Below are 15,159 nucleotides of genomic sequence, written 5' to 3' on the forward strand. Positions count from 1 at the left end.
TCTCAAAGCAGACATTTCTGATACAGATAATGAAACTTTGTATTGCACAACTGAAATGTGTTTAATGAAGAACTGGATGAATTAACATAACGAGGAACAATCCGTGTCATTTGCACACACAAAAAAAACAAAGAAACATACAGAGACAGAAGACATTAGCAGCAACATTCCTGGTGGTGCCCCCCCAAAACACAGCACAAGCATTACCCTCTAAAAGTAAATGTCACAAAATGTACAAAAACCAACAAAAAACCCACACAAAAACACTAAAAAAGCCAGTCTGTTAGCTTGAAGTTCTTCTTTTATGCTGAATGTCGAAACATCTCGGCTCGTCCTCCTACAAAAGTTATCGGGGAGGGGGGGGGCATATTTAAGGGCACAGGGTTTAAATCAAAGAAGTACAGCATTTTTTTATTTATTTTTTTAGCACTTTACATTTTGCTTCAGTAACCAAACTGGCTGACAGTAAAATATTACTTACACATTTTCCAGGGAAGGGTCTTTGGAGCACGGGGTCCAGGGATAAGGTTGTTAGTAGTGCTCAACTCGGGCCTGTAAAGGAGGATCAGTTTGTTAGGACAGAAGGAAGGTGTTCTCAGCCCTGTAAAGGAGGATAGAAGGAAGGTGTTCTCAGCCCTGTAAAGGAGGTTAGAAGGAAGGTGTTCTCAGCCCTGTAAAGGAGGATAGAAGGAAGGTGTTCTCAGCCCTGTAAAGGAGGATAGAAGGAAGGTGTTCTCCGGTTTGACATTAAATCAACTGCTCCAGTTTGAACAGTTCACATGATAAATACCCTATGAAGTAAGCATCCTGTGGAGGAGAAAGAGAATAAGACATTGTATTGTGTGGTGGTGTTACGTTCTACATTCACTAGGGAGAATAAGAAGTAACAAAATACAGGTGTTATGAGTAAAGTAAAGATATTTATTTCAGTAAGGGTAAATTAAAGTCACAATGGGTCAGATAAACAGAATTAAAACTATAACAAATGCCTCCTATTCAAATAAACAATAAACTCATCCCGTGGATGGTTAAAATAAACAATAACAATAAAGGTTTCAAACATGGTATCACTTAACAAGATCACTAACACAGGTATCAAATAATTCACTAAACACATATCACAACTAACAAATCAAACCATAAGGATCTCTAACAAGTATCCACCAAACTATAACAAAATGCTCTCACAAAGTAAACCACCCGCATGGTATACACAAAATGGTGGGAACTGTGTGATGGGATCACACAGCTGTTGCTGGTTCTCTCTCCTGATCTTTTGTAGGGTGTGGCATCTGATGATTGGTTGGTGTTGATTATTGGCTGATGTTGATTGGCTGGAGTTGATTGGTCACTGCTGGAGTTTGATTGGCAATTATCACGGGGGGGGGGGGGGGGTGGATCCCCTGGACTGGGCTTATGGCTGTTAAAGAGATACAGACAACCAGAACAGACACTACAACAGACACAAACATATAGACAGACAACCAGGCTACTGATAGCCGTCACACTCCCCCCCTTAAGACACAAACCCAAGGATTCAGACATGTAACAAATGTTATTACCACTACAAACCAACCTGTCCGCCTATTTTTATGCTTTATCTCTAATCTGTAATTTTGCACTATGAAAACCCATCTCATCAAACGTTGATTGTGATTACATATGCGAGATAGGAAAACAATGGGATTATTATCGGTGAACACCACCACCGGCAACAACTGGACCCTACATACACCTCTAACTTAACTGGTCTACCAAGATCAGGAGCCGTGAGTACGGGAGCATGACTTAGTAGCTTGACTCGGCATATCACCAAATATACACAGAAAACGCTCGATCAACTTCATCACCTCAACTTGCTGTTCATCTGACAAATTAGTTAACTGAGTGGGCAACACTTTCAACATTTTCGAGTTGCCCATTCGAGTATTCTGATTAGAGGAATGACATGTCCTCAACTCCTCATCGGTCACGCACAGCGTCTCTGTCACAATGAATGCACCGCGGCCAGCGACTACCGGCTTAGGGACAGTTTTACAAGTCTCCTGACTAATTTTAGATTCCTCACTGGAGCAATAGCGTTTTAACATGTTCACATGACACACTCTAGTACTTCTCCGTCTCTCGGGAGTACTGATCACATAATCAGTGTCACTAAGACACTCACGAATATCATACAGACCACAGAATTTCGCCGACCGCGCAGCGCCTGAAATAGGCAATAGAGCTAAAACTTTATCACCTACATGAAACTTTCTAGAAACAGCAGTGCGATCATAATGACGCTTCATCACTGTTTGCGAACTAACAAGAGACTCTTTTGCAATGGTATTAGCCTGATGCAAACGCTCACGAAAATGACTAATGTAATCTAACACATTCCGCTCCGCACTAAACTCAACTGAGAGGGACTTATCCTGCAGTGATTTGAGCGGACCGCGAGGCGTATGTCCAGAGACAAGTGCCGCGGGACTGAATCCTAAAGATTCCTGAACAGCTTCACGATCTGCAAACAACATGAATGGCACTCCTTCATCCCAACTCTTCCCACTCTCTAGACAGTATTTACGAAGCATCGCCTTTAACGTCTGATGCCATCGTTCTGATGCACCCTGACTCTCAGGATGATAGGCACTGGAAACAACATGTTGTACCCCTAACGTTCTTAGGGCTTGTTTGAAACGCTTAGACTGAAAGTTAGTGCCCTGGTCAGATTGTATAACAAGAGGAAGACCGAATGTGGAAAATAACCTTGTTAAAGCTTCCACCACTGAGCTGGCTGATATGTTACGCAACGGAACAGCTTCGGTACAACGAGTAGCAGCGCACATAATAGTGAGCAAATACTGACTTCCACTTTTAGTCCTAGGCAAAGGTCCAACACAATCAATTATTACACGTTCAAATGGCTCCCCTATTTCAGATTTTTCACTTGCTGCATTTATAAAACATTTGTTTAATGACTGATCATCTACCTGAGCGACACGCAATCTCTCGCCGGTTACAGGGAGAGATAGGCTGTCAGCAGATGGTATGGTAGGACTCGGGGAGGATGGTAACTCTACCACTTTCTCCCTGGGAGAAACTAAAACAATCTGGTTCATTCCTTTCAGACAAGGCTTGCATAATCACACTATCGCAGAGAGAAACATCGCTATCCTCCTCTCTGCCTCGACTCGATTGTGCACGAGTTACGGCGCACACCGGAAACAAATCTTTTGTCTCAGATTCCCTGCATTGAGGCGAATCCAGTACCTCCAACGTAGGAGTCACCTTACCCCCAGCAATATCATTGCCCAACAACAATGTCACTCCTTTAATGGGTAACGCTGGACATACAGCAACCGAATAAAAACCAGTAACTAACTCAGATTGTATGTGAATGCGGTGTACAGCCCGCGAGACATAACCCATTTCAATACCACACAACACAGCTTCATTTCCGCACGCAGACTGATCAGAGAATGGCAGGACACTACATAGAATTACAGACTGTGACCCCCCGGTGTCTCGTAAAATACGTACTGGACACTGATCTTTTAGTTCGCCCGTCAATGACACTAAGCCAGTAAATATGAATGGATCAAAACATTTATCACTTTCAGTGCCGGTGGTGGTGGTCATCTCAATGTCAGAACATGATACCGCCCTAATCAATCCAATACCCTGCACTTGTGGTTCCTTCTTAGACAACTGCTGATCTTTGTTTTTAAGAATTAAACAATCGGCAATGACATGTCCTGGTTTGTGGCAGTAATAACATTCCCTATCTTCCTTCCTCGAGCTCTGCGTCCTAAAGGAAGAAGTGTTCACGGAATGAAACTGAGTAGCCGGCACATTACGAGGCTTCTCAGCAGGAACAGAAGGGAAATGGGGTTTGTGCAGGAGCATATACTCGTCTGCGCGCACAGCAGCAAGGGAGAGGGACTCTATGTTTCGTTCATTTAAATATACAACAATGCTATCAGGCAAATTTTGCTTAAATTCTTCTAGAAGAATTAACTCTTTCAAGGTTTCGTAATCATTTGCTTTACACGCATTGCTCCATTTATCAAATAAAATTCCCTTCTCCCTAGCGAACTCCGCAAACGTTTGGGTGGGGGTCTTCTTAAGATTTCTGAACTTTTGTCTATATGCCTCAGGAACCAACTCATAGGCGCGAAAAATGGCGGCCTTAACCTTAGTGTAATCTAAACTATCAGCAACGGGAAGCGCAGTTACTGCCTCCCGAGCTTTTCCCTGCAACTTGCAGTTTAGCAGTAATACCCAAACATTATCGGGCCAGTTTAAGGCGGCAGCAGTGCGTTCAAACGCAATAAAATAGGAATCCACCTCAGTCTCTTTAAAAGGAGGCACCAAAGAAATATGCTTACTGACATCAAAAGGTTTTGGGGTGGTACTGGGAGATGGGGCTTGATTGAGAGCTTGACTCTCGAGCTCTAGCTGACGTAACTTGATCACTTTAGCAGACTCGATCTCACACATCCTCAGCTCATGCTGTCGGGCCTCAGCCTGAGCCTCTCGGGCCTCAGTCCTCTCCTGAGACTCTCGGGCCTCAGTCCTCTCCTGAGCCCTCTCCTGAGCCCTCTCTTCTCTGATGGCTACCCTTTCCTGGGCCTCCATTTGGAGACAGGATAACTGAAACTGCTGTTTCGCCTCCTCTCCACGAGCCCCAGTACTGGCACTACCAATAGGAGATGGGTCAAACTGCTCCAAAGTGATATCCACTTTTTTGAGTGGTGTCTTAAAGGATGGGACGGGCGTCTGAAGAAGCTCCTCTCCCTCTGAAGGTAGAGAGCCCCCAGACTCCTCCTCCGCATAATTTTCATCCTTAGCCTGTTCAATCACACCCTTCTCAACCAGTTCCCCCACCAGAAGAAGTTTCAGCTCCTTCTTTGTTATCCTTTTCTCATATGTAAGACCAACGTGAGTAGCTATTTCTACCAACTCTGCCTTTTTGCCTTCCTCCAGTTGTCCTATAGAGGGCTGGGTCATAAATTGTTCCAATTCAAACTTTTTCGTTGCCATGATGGTTATTAACTATTAATTACCCCAGCCAAATACCTTCTGTTAGATCCGGACCCTTTAACGGCGTTAGATCCCGGACGAGCCCCCACTTGTTACGTTCTACATTCGCTAGGGAGAATAAGAAGTAACAAAATACAGGTGTTATGAGTAAAGTAAAGATATTTATTTCAGTAAGGGTAAATTAAAGTCACAATGGGTCAGATAAACAGAATTAAAACTATAACAAATGCCTCCTATTCAAATAAACAATAAACTCATCCCGTGGATGGTTAAAATAAACAATAAGAATAAAGGTTTCAAACATGGTATCACTTAACAAGATCACTAACACAGGTATCAAATAATTCACTAAACACATATCACAACTAACAAATCAAACCATAAGGATCTCTAACAAGTATCCACCAAACTATAACAAAATGCTCTCACAAAGTAAACCACCCGCATGGTATACACAAAATGGTGGGAACTGTGTGATGGGATCACACAGCTGCTGCTGGTTCTCTCTCCTGATCTTTTGTAGGGTGTGGCCTCTGATGATTGGTTGGTGTTGATTATTGGCTGGTGTTGATTGGCTGGAGTTGATTGGTCACTGCTGGAGTTTGATTGGCAATTATCACGGGGGGGGGGGGGGTGGATCCCCTGGACTGGGCTTATGGCTGTTAAAGAGATACAGACAACCAGAACAGACACTACAACAGACACAAACATATAGACAGACAACCAGGCTACTGATAGCCGTCACAGGTGGAAAAATTAAAGATGAGTTACACACCTGTTCTGATCGATCAGGTGTGTGGACACGCCCCACACGAAAGGAGACGCAACGTCATCTGCCTCTGCAACAACAGAAACAGCATTATTATTACAACATCATACAATAACCTTTCCTTGTTCCACACCCTGCTGGGCATGCTTTGAAAATTAAATGGTTGCCCGAATTAGGTACAGCTCCCCAATGCATTCAGTTATGCATAGAAATGATCAGTATGTCTCTTAATTAGCATGGCATCTGTACATCTGAAATTTGCATTGGCTCAAGTGTGCATCAACTTCACACTGGGATATTTAGTCACTCACATTTAAAGTCATAAAAGCATCTTTGGGCTTGAATTAATCACAGGCCCAGCTCACTAGAGTACTGACCTTTATCCCAGTCCTCCTCACATTTGGTGTTTGGTATCCAGGTGCTGACAGGGACGTGCCACTTGCTCTTCACCTCAGCACTGTCCACTGTTAACCAAAGAACCTGGTTAGACTCACTACAAGGAGCAAATGGGTTTTATTGACAAAGATAGTATCATTGAAGATACAACAACATTTAAATCTTACGGTCTTCGCTATTCACAGATCTCCTGTCCTCACAGTTCAGGATGTGGTGTGATAGCTCATGTTTGGGCATCAGGTGGCGGGCATTGAAAGGGCAGGTTTTCAATTTATTGGCCAGTTCTGGGTGATTCTAAAAAGACGAAAAAGATGCTTTACGAAAAAGAGCATATTTGAGAACATCTCATTTGAGATTTCAATGTCTGCAACGGCAGACTACTCCTACAACAGTTATTCCACGACAAGCACTACAGTTCTTACCTTACTGCACTTGATCAGATGGTATGGGAAGCGGCTGCCACGGATCTGGTGGTTCTTGTCATATGGACACTGAAGGAGTTTGTTTGGGTCACTGGCATCTTTTATTTCTATGAGCAATGGTAAGAGAAATGTGAATGAGAAATCAACATCACTCAATTCAAACGTTGGGTAAAGTGTGGTTCTTTTTAAATATACATATAGTATATAAGATCGGAATATGTGAAAAACATAGGAAGGACATCCTAAGAAAATCTTTGTCTTTTTCAATATTTTAGCACTTTACATTTTGCTTCAGTAACCAAACTGGCTGACAGTAAAATATTACTTACACATTTTCCAGGGAAGGGTCTTTGGAGCACGGGGTCCAGGGATAAGGTTGTTAGTAGTGCTCAACTCGGGCCTGTAAAGGAGGATCAGTTTGTTAGGATAGAAGGAAGGTGTTCTCAGCCCTGTAAAGGAGGATAGAAGGAAGGTGTTCTCAGCCCTGTAAAGGAGGATAGAAGGAAGGTGTTCTCCGCATTGACATTAAATCAACTGCTCCAGTTTGAACAGTTCACATGATAAATACCCTATGAAGTAAGCATCCTGTGGAGGAGAAAGAGAATAAGACATTGTATTGTGTGGTGGAAAAATTAAAGATGAGTTACACACCTGTTCTGATCAATCAGGTGTGTGGACACGCCCCACACGAAAGGAGACGCAACGTCATCTGCCTCTGCAACAACAGAAACAGCATTATTATTACAACATCATACAATAACCTTTCCTTGTTCCACACCCTGCTGGGCATGCTTTGAAAATTAAATGGTTGCCCGAATTAGGTACAGCTCCCCAATGCATTCAGTTATGCATAGAAATGATCAGTATGTCTCTTAATTAGCATGGCATCTGTACATCTGAAATTTGCATTGGCTCAAGTGTGCATCAACTTCACACTGGGATATTTAGTCACTCACATTTAAAGTCATAAAAGCATCTTTGGGCTTGAATTAATCACAGGCCCAGCTCACTAGAGTACCGACCTTTATCCCAGTCCTCCTCACATTTGGTGTTTGGTATCCAGGTGCTGACAGGGACGTGCCACTTGCTCTTCACCTCAGCACTGTCCACTGTTAACCAAAGAACCTGGTTAGACTCACTACAAGGAGCAAATGGGTTTTATTGACAAAGATAGTATCATTGAAGATACAACAACATTTAAATCTTACGGTCTTCGCTATTCACAGATCTCCTGTCCTCACAGTTCAGGATGTGGTGTGATAGCTCATGTTTGGGCATCAGGTGGCGGGCATTGAAAGGGCAGGTTTTCAATGTATTGGCTAGTTCTGGGTGATTCGAAAAATACGAAAAAGATGCTTTACGAAAAAGAGCATATTTGAGAACATCTCATTTGAGATTTCAATGTCTGCAACGGCAGACTACTCCTACAACAGTTATTCCACGACAAGCACTACAGTTCTTACCTTACTGCACTTGATCAGATGGTATGGGAAGCGGCTGCCACGGATCTGGTGGTTCTTGTCATATGGACACTAAAGGAGTTTGTTTGGGTCACTGGCATCTTTTATTTCTATGAGCAATGGTAAGAGAAATGTGAATGAGAAATCAACATCACTCAATTCAAACGTTGGGTAAAGTGTGGTTCTTTTTAAATATACATATAGTATATAAGATCGGAATATGTGAAAAACATAGGAAGGACATCCTAAGAAATCTTTGTCTTTTTCAATATTTTAGCACTTTACATTTTGCTTCAGTAACCAAACTGGCTGACAGTAAAATATGACTTACACATTTTCCAGGGAAGGGTCTTTGGAGCACGGGGTCCAGGGATAAGGTTGTTAGTAGTGCTCAACTCGGGCCTGTAAAGGAGGATCAGTTTGTTAGGATAGAAGGAAGGTGTTCTCAGCCCTGTAAAGGAGGATAGAAGGAAGGTGTTCTCAGCCCTGTAAAGGAGGATAGAAGGAAGGTGTTCTCCGGTTTGACATTAAATCAACTGCTCCAGTTTGAACAGTTCACATGATAAATACCCTATGAAGTAAGCATCCTGTGGAGGAGAAAGAGAATAAGTCATTGTATTGTGTGGTGGAAAAATTAAAGATGAGTTACACACCTGTTCTGATCGATCAGGTGTGTGGACACGCCCCACACGAAAGGAGACGCAACGTCATCTGCCTCTGCAACAACAGAAACAGCATTATTATTACAACATCATACAATAACCTTTCCTTGTTCCACACCCTGCTGGGCATGCTTTGAAAATTAAATGGTTGCCCGAATTAGGTACAGCTCCCCAATGCATTCAGTTATGCATAGAAATGATCAGTATGTCACTTAATTAGCACGGCATCTGTACATCTGAAATTTGCATTGGCTCAAGTGTGCATCAACTTCACACTGGGATATTTAGTCACTCACATTTAAAGTCATAAAAGCATCTTTGGGCTTGAATTAATCACAGGCCCAGCTCACTAGAGTACCGACCTTTATCCCAGTCCTCCTCACATTTGGTGTTTGGTATCCAGGTGCTGACAGGGACGTGCCACTTGCTCTTCACCTCAGCACTGTCCACTGTTAACCAAAGAACCTGGTTAGACTCACTACAAGGAGCAAATGGGTTTTATTGACAAAGATAGTATCATTGAAGATACAACAACATTTAAATCTTACGGTCTTCGCTATTCACAGATCTCCTGTCCTCACAGTTCAGGATGTGGTGTGATAGCTCATGTTTGGGCATCAGGTGGCGGGCTTTGAAAGGGCAGGTTTTCAATTTATTGGCCAGTTCTGGGTGATTCTAAAAAGACGAAAAATATGCTTTACGAAAAAGAGCATATATGTGTTTATGATTGATAAAACGTTCATGCATAATTATGATTGGTTATTATTATTATTATTATTATTATTATTGTTTTTGTTGTTGTTGTTGTTGTTCTTGATGAGGCTTATATTTTCTATTATTATTATTATTTTTCAACAATGAAACTTTTAGCTTCAGGAAGCAAGGTATGCCTACCTCCTGGGTGGAGGTTGTCAGGCAGAGCATCATGTCATCCTCAGGCTGCAGTCTGGAACTGTATTTGCTCTTCAGGTAGGTGAGGGAGGAGAATCCTCTTTCACAAAGATAAGTTGTTGCAAAAGGCAAGAGGCTCACCATGGCCTTTGCTGTCAGTTGGGGGAAGTCTTTCTGGCAATGGATCCAGAACTGGGTGAGAGGCTGTGACTCGTACACATTCTTGTGTGTACTGTCTGTGGTTAGTGTTGTGTCCACACATAGGGTTAATTGGGGATACTCGGGGTTTGATTTCTTGTCACTATTGTGTTTCATGTATGATCGATTGCTCTTGGATCGTGATGTGAAGCCTAAGTGATGTGCCTATATCTGTGATGTATTGCTCCTGTCTGTGGTTGATTTTCAAGTAAAGAACACGGTGACGCTATGCAGTTGTGTGTTGTGTGATCCTTACTCCAAACATAACATTTGGCGACTATGGATGGGATTTCGCTTCCACCACCTCCCTCGTTCCTCGCATTGCCAGGCGAGCCTCCGATACCCGGGAGTCGTTGGATTCGCTCCTTCGAAATATATCTCGCGGCCGTGGGATTAAGCAATGTTGCGGTTTCACGTAAGAAGGCGTTGTTGGAACACTGCCTGGGAGCCGAAGGACAACGGGTGCTTGGGACACTAGCCGACACCAACGACACTACCTTCGACATAGCCGTGGGTCTTCTGCAGAATCACTTTGCGGCCCCACAGAGTGCCCTTCTACGGCGGGTCCTGTTCAGACGACGCTCTCAATGCCCCGGTGAGTCAGTTCATCAGTACGTGGCTAACTTAAGGGGGCTTGCCAGTTCATGTAAATTCGGCGCGCTTCAAGATGAGATGATCCGTGACCAATTAATTGAACATACCAACAACGCTAAAGTGCGTGAGAGACTTTTGTTAGAACCGGACAGCCTACTGCTATCTAAAGCTATTGCTATTGCATACCAAGTGGAGAGTGCGACTGAGGGTGAAGCTACACTGACCCGGCAACAAGTGTCTACAGCTAGCCAGCTAGCCAGGATGACTGTCTCCACGCTCTCTCAGCAGACATCGCCCTCCAGTCAGGAGGATGTACCGGACCTCTCCGTAATGCACCTAGCGCGGCAGCAGCGCCCCCGACAACGTATTCAACAGCCTTGTGGTAACTGTGGGTCTCGGTCTCACGCCACCAGGGCCCAGAACTGTCCAGCCCGCGGTCAGACATGCCGTCAGTGTGGTAAGGCAAACCACTTTGCAAATGTCTGCCGTTCTGCCCCGGGAGGAGGAGTCTCAGGAGACTATGGCTCGCAAGGGCCAGTGATTATTCATCATGTGAGATCAGGACCAGTGACTTTTAAAGCATGCACCGTTAATTTAAATGATGTGTGCATTCCCTTGTTATTAGACACAGGTGCCAGTGTGTCTCTTTTAAATGATAACACCTATAGACAATTTTTTAGCTCACTGCAGTTGTCCCCTCCCTCTTCAGCCCTCCGTGGTTATAGTAACTCTAAAATCGACCTGGTAGGCTCATTACCAATAACTGTACGATATGGAACTAAGGTGTTGCCCAACTTTAACTTCCATGTGGCCCGCCATGGGGCCAACCTACTGGGTCTGGACCTTTTTACAGCTCTGGGATTCTCCCTCCTGGACACGGGGGGATCTGCAATCCAGATGGTCTGTATGCCATGGCAGGGAAAATGGCCAACACTGTTCGAAGGGCTGGGCTGCCTCTCTGCCTTCACTCACCAACCGCTTCTTAACCCTGCTGTCACCCCACTCATCCAGCCACTGCGTCGTGTCCCACTGGCCCTCCGCGATGGGGTCTCAGCCGAGCTACAGCAACTATTGGAAGCTGCCGTCATCGAGCCAGTGGACGCTTCACCATGGGTTTCGAACTTAGTGGTGGCCAAGAAGAAGTCTGGCGCTTTGCGCGTGTGTGTGGATCTGCGTGCAGTGAATAAGGCTGTCATCCCTGACAAATATCCACTCCCCACGACAGAAGAGCTGACAGCACAGTTCTACGGCTCCACTGTGTTTTCCAAACTGGATCTCAGACAGGGATATTTGCAGGTGCCTCTCCACCCCAGTAGCAGAAACCTCACAGCCTTTGTTACACATGCAGGAGTGTTTCGCTACACCCGGATGCCTTTTGGACTTAGCTCCGCCCCCAGCTGCTTCCATAAAGTGATGGTCTCGGTGATGGCTGGCATACCAGGTGTGGCCATTTACCTCGACGATGTGGTTGTGCATGGGTCTACCACCGACATCCACAATGAAAGACTTAACAGGGTTTTCGAAGCCCTGGCCAAGCACAAACTCACTCTCAACGGGGACAAATGTGTCTTCGCTGTGCCAACCATTGACTATGTGGGGTTCCGTTTGTCAGCAGAGGGCATGTCCCCACTGCAATCCAACGTGGACGCCATCGTGGCCATCCCAGAGCCCAGCACAGCCGCTCAGGTGGCATCTTTCCTGGGCATGACAGGCTACTATCTAAAATTCCTGCCTCAGTACTCCGCCACCACAGCCCCCCTGCGTCAGCTGTTACGTAAGGATGAGCCATGGGTGTGGTCGCAAGCATGCACTGAGGCTGTGGGTGCCCTCAAAGCCCAGCTTACATCACCCCCAGTGCTGGCTCACTTCAACATCTCCAGCCCCACCCTGGTCACCTGTGACGCGTCCGCCATAGCAGTAGGGGCTGTGTTATCACAGACCCAGAACGGCATTGAGAAACCCATTGCCTTCGCCTCCCGCGCCCTCAACCCGACAGAGCAGCGCTATTCTGTGGGTGAGCGTGAGGCACTAGCATGCATCTGGGCCTGTGAGAGGTGGCACTTGTACTTGTATGGACGAGCCTTCACACTGAGAACAGACCATCAGACACTGACAACCCTGCTGTCCACATCAGGAACAGGCCATAGACCACTGAGGTTACACCGGTGGGCTGACCGTCTCCGTCAGTATAACTATAGCCTACAGTTCACTCCCGGCAGGGAAAATGTTGTTGCTGACCTTCTCTCTCGCTCCATCTCGGCCCCAGCCCCACACGAGGGCTCAGATCAGGTAGAACAGGACATTATTCAGATGTTACACGACCCCCTCCAAGCCACTGTGTCTCTGCAGGAGTTAAAGGACGCCTCCGAGGAGGACCCTATTCTCGGCCAACTCTGCACCTATATCCGGACCGGGTGGCCTCACAAGGTGTCAGAGGACCTGGTGCCATTTTCCAGAGTTAAACAGGAATTGTCCTGTTGGAATGACACCTGCGTCGCACGGGGGCTTTGCACTGTGGTCCCGGGTGCCCTTCGTGCGCGTGTTCTGACTATGGCGCACGAGGGTCATCTGGGCATAGTGAAGCTCAAACAGAGCTGTCGGGACCTGGTGTGGTGGCCAGGGATTGACAGAGACATTGAAGCTCTGGTTAGGGACTGCTCTGCCTGTCTGGTGAGTGGAAAGACCGGACACCAGGCTCCCCCACCTCTGCAACCTCTGGCCTGGCCCTCTCAGCCCTGGGAGCACCTGCAGCTAGACATCTGTGGGGAGATCCATGGAGTTCCTCACCACCAACGCTTTTTGGTGGTCGTTTATGACCTGCATTCCAAGTGGCCAGAGCTTACCACTACGGGCTCGGTGACCTCTCAGGTCATTGTGGACTTCCTGGACTCTCTCTTTGCCCGCTGGGGGCTGCCAAAGACTATTACAACTGACAACGGCCCCCAACTGATCTCTGCAGAGTTCACCTCCTACCTGGAGAGTAAGGGCATCCGCCACATCCGTACAGCCTATTACCACCCCCAGGCCAACGGGGGGGTGGAACGCTTCAATCAGTCATTGAAAAATGGACTTAGAGCGCATCTGGCCCAAGGGTGTTCATTCAAACAGGCCATTCGCCACACTCTGCTCCATTATAGAGCCACGCAACACTCGACGACGGGTGTCTCCCCAGCGTTCCTCATGCTGGGCCGGGAACTCAACCTGCCCCTGGACAGACTCCGCCCCGTTACAACCTCGGCACCGTCCCCTGGGGTCAGAGCCACAGTCACCCGTCAGCAGAGGCGGATGAAGCAGCGCTTTGACCATTCCAAACGGGTCAGGGTGCCAGACATCAGGGTTTCAGACTGGGTCAGAGTTCGTAGGCCCCACCGGGACAATAAAATGGCCTCTTTCTGGTCTTCCCCCTTCCAAGTCACCCGTCAGTTATGATTAGCCACCTTCCTCCTCACTGATGGCACTCGATGGCATGCCAGTCGCCTCCGGAAGGTACCAGCCCCGCCGGACATGGACAATGACACTCCCGCTGCTATACCCTCAGGGGACTTACATGCCCCGATACCTCAGGAAGCCCCTACACAGGTCGTAGATATCCCTCTGCCTCAGCCTTCCTTGTCCCCATCACGACCTGTTCGTATACGTTCACGCCCTGGCCACTTAGAGGACTTTGTGTCTACCTTCCATGCTTGAAGTTCCGCCAGGGGGGGGGAATGTTGTGTCCACACAGTGGGCCCTATTATGCACTTCTTAACTTGCCGTCTTAAGTCTTAATTAAGACGCACCGCCAGGTTAAGACCTACCGCCACCCTTATTATGCGCTTCATACGCGCTACTGCTATTATGCCGGTGTCGATAGGCGCCCACACATAAGACGTAATACTCCCGTGCATATATTACTCATTGTGGGAGTGTTCATATGTTAATGAAGTGCACTAGGCGCCCCTGCTATTATGCGATCTGACTTTGCTCCTAGCGCTAAGAAGTGGTTTGAAAAGTTCTTAAGTTTAGACTTCATGCACGTTTTGAAACACGAGCGCGCCTCCGCGGTTTGCGCATGCATGTGGGCACACATGAACACGCACGTGGCTCCACGGCAAGACGTCAATTACGGTCACAGTATAAATGCTTTATTTCAGAAGGGAGAGGTAGAGAAGCGCGCTGACCTCCTTCTTAGGACTTCCATAATAGCATAGCGCTAATGACTCAACGCAGCCGGTTCTTAAAGGGAATGGCACCTGGCACGCTGATTGGGTTGATTGAGAAGACGCCCAAAACACACCCATGACTAATTTCTTTGCTTAGCGCCGGGTTTTAGGCGCCCACTACCGCACGCATAATAGCAAAGTGGCCTTGACCACGCCTCCACGTCTTAAGTTTAGATCTACCGCCTCGTCTTATTGCTTAAGACTTATGAAGTGCATAATAGGGCCCATAGGGTTAATTGGGGATACTCGGGGTTTGATTTCTTGTCACTATTGTGTTTCATGTATGATCGATTGCTCTTGGATCGTGATGTGAAGCCTAAGTGATGTGCCTATATCTGTGATGTATTGCTCCTGTCTGTGGTTGATTTTCAAGTAAAGAACACGGTGACGCTATGCAGTTGTGTGTTGTGTGATCCTTACTCCAAACATAACAGTTAGGTCGATCAGCTGATCTTCCTCAGCGGCTGTCAGGTTTGAGCCGTCGGATGCATTGTCTTTGAATGATAACCGTATCCATGTCTTGTGCTTTCTCCAAGA

At 46.3% G+C, this 15,159-nt stretch overlaps 1 pseudogene across 1 annotated transcript; it reads right to left on the minus strand.

Moving 5' to 3' along the window:
* Nucleotides 1-473: 473 nt before the first annotated feature.
* LOC308169806 lies at nucleotides 474-10,865 on the minus strand (annotated as a pseudogene). Its single transcript has 12 exons — nucleotides 10,757-10,865; nucleotides 9,100-9,186; nucleotides 8,079-8,185; nucleotides 7,824-7,950; nucleotides 7,638-7,724; nucleotides 7,267-7,330; nucleotides 6,945-7,015; nucleotides 6,616-6,713; nucleotides 6,361-6,487; nucleotides 6,175-6,261; nucleotides 5,804-5,867; nucleotides 474-552 (listed from the first exon to the last, which is right to left on the minus strand). The product of its transcript is annotated as an uncharacterized misc_RNA (transcript).
* Nucleotides 10,866-15,159: the final 4,294 nt, after the last annotated feature.

Source organism: Nansenia antarctica (genome assembly GCF_963989245.1).
Source record: "Nansenia antarctica genome assembly, chromosome: 14".
In the NCBI taxonomy this organism is placed as follows: Eukaryota; Metazoa; Chordata; class Actinopteri; order Argentiniformes; family Microstomatidae; genus Nansenia; species Nansenia antarctica.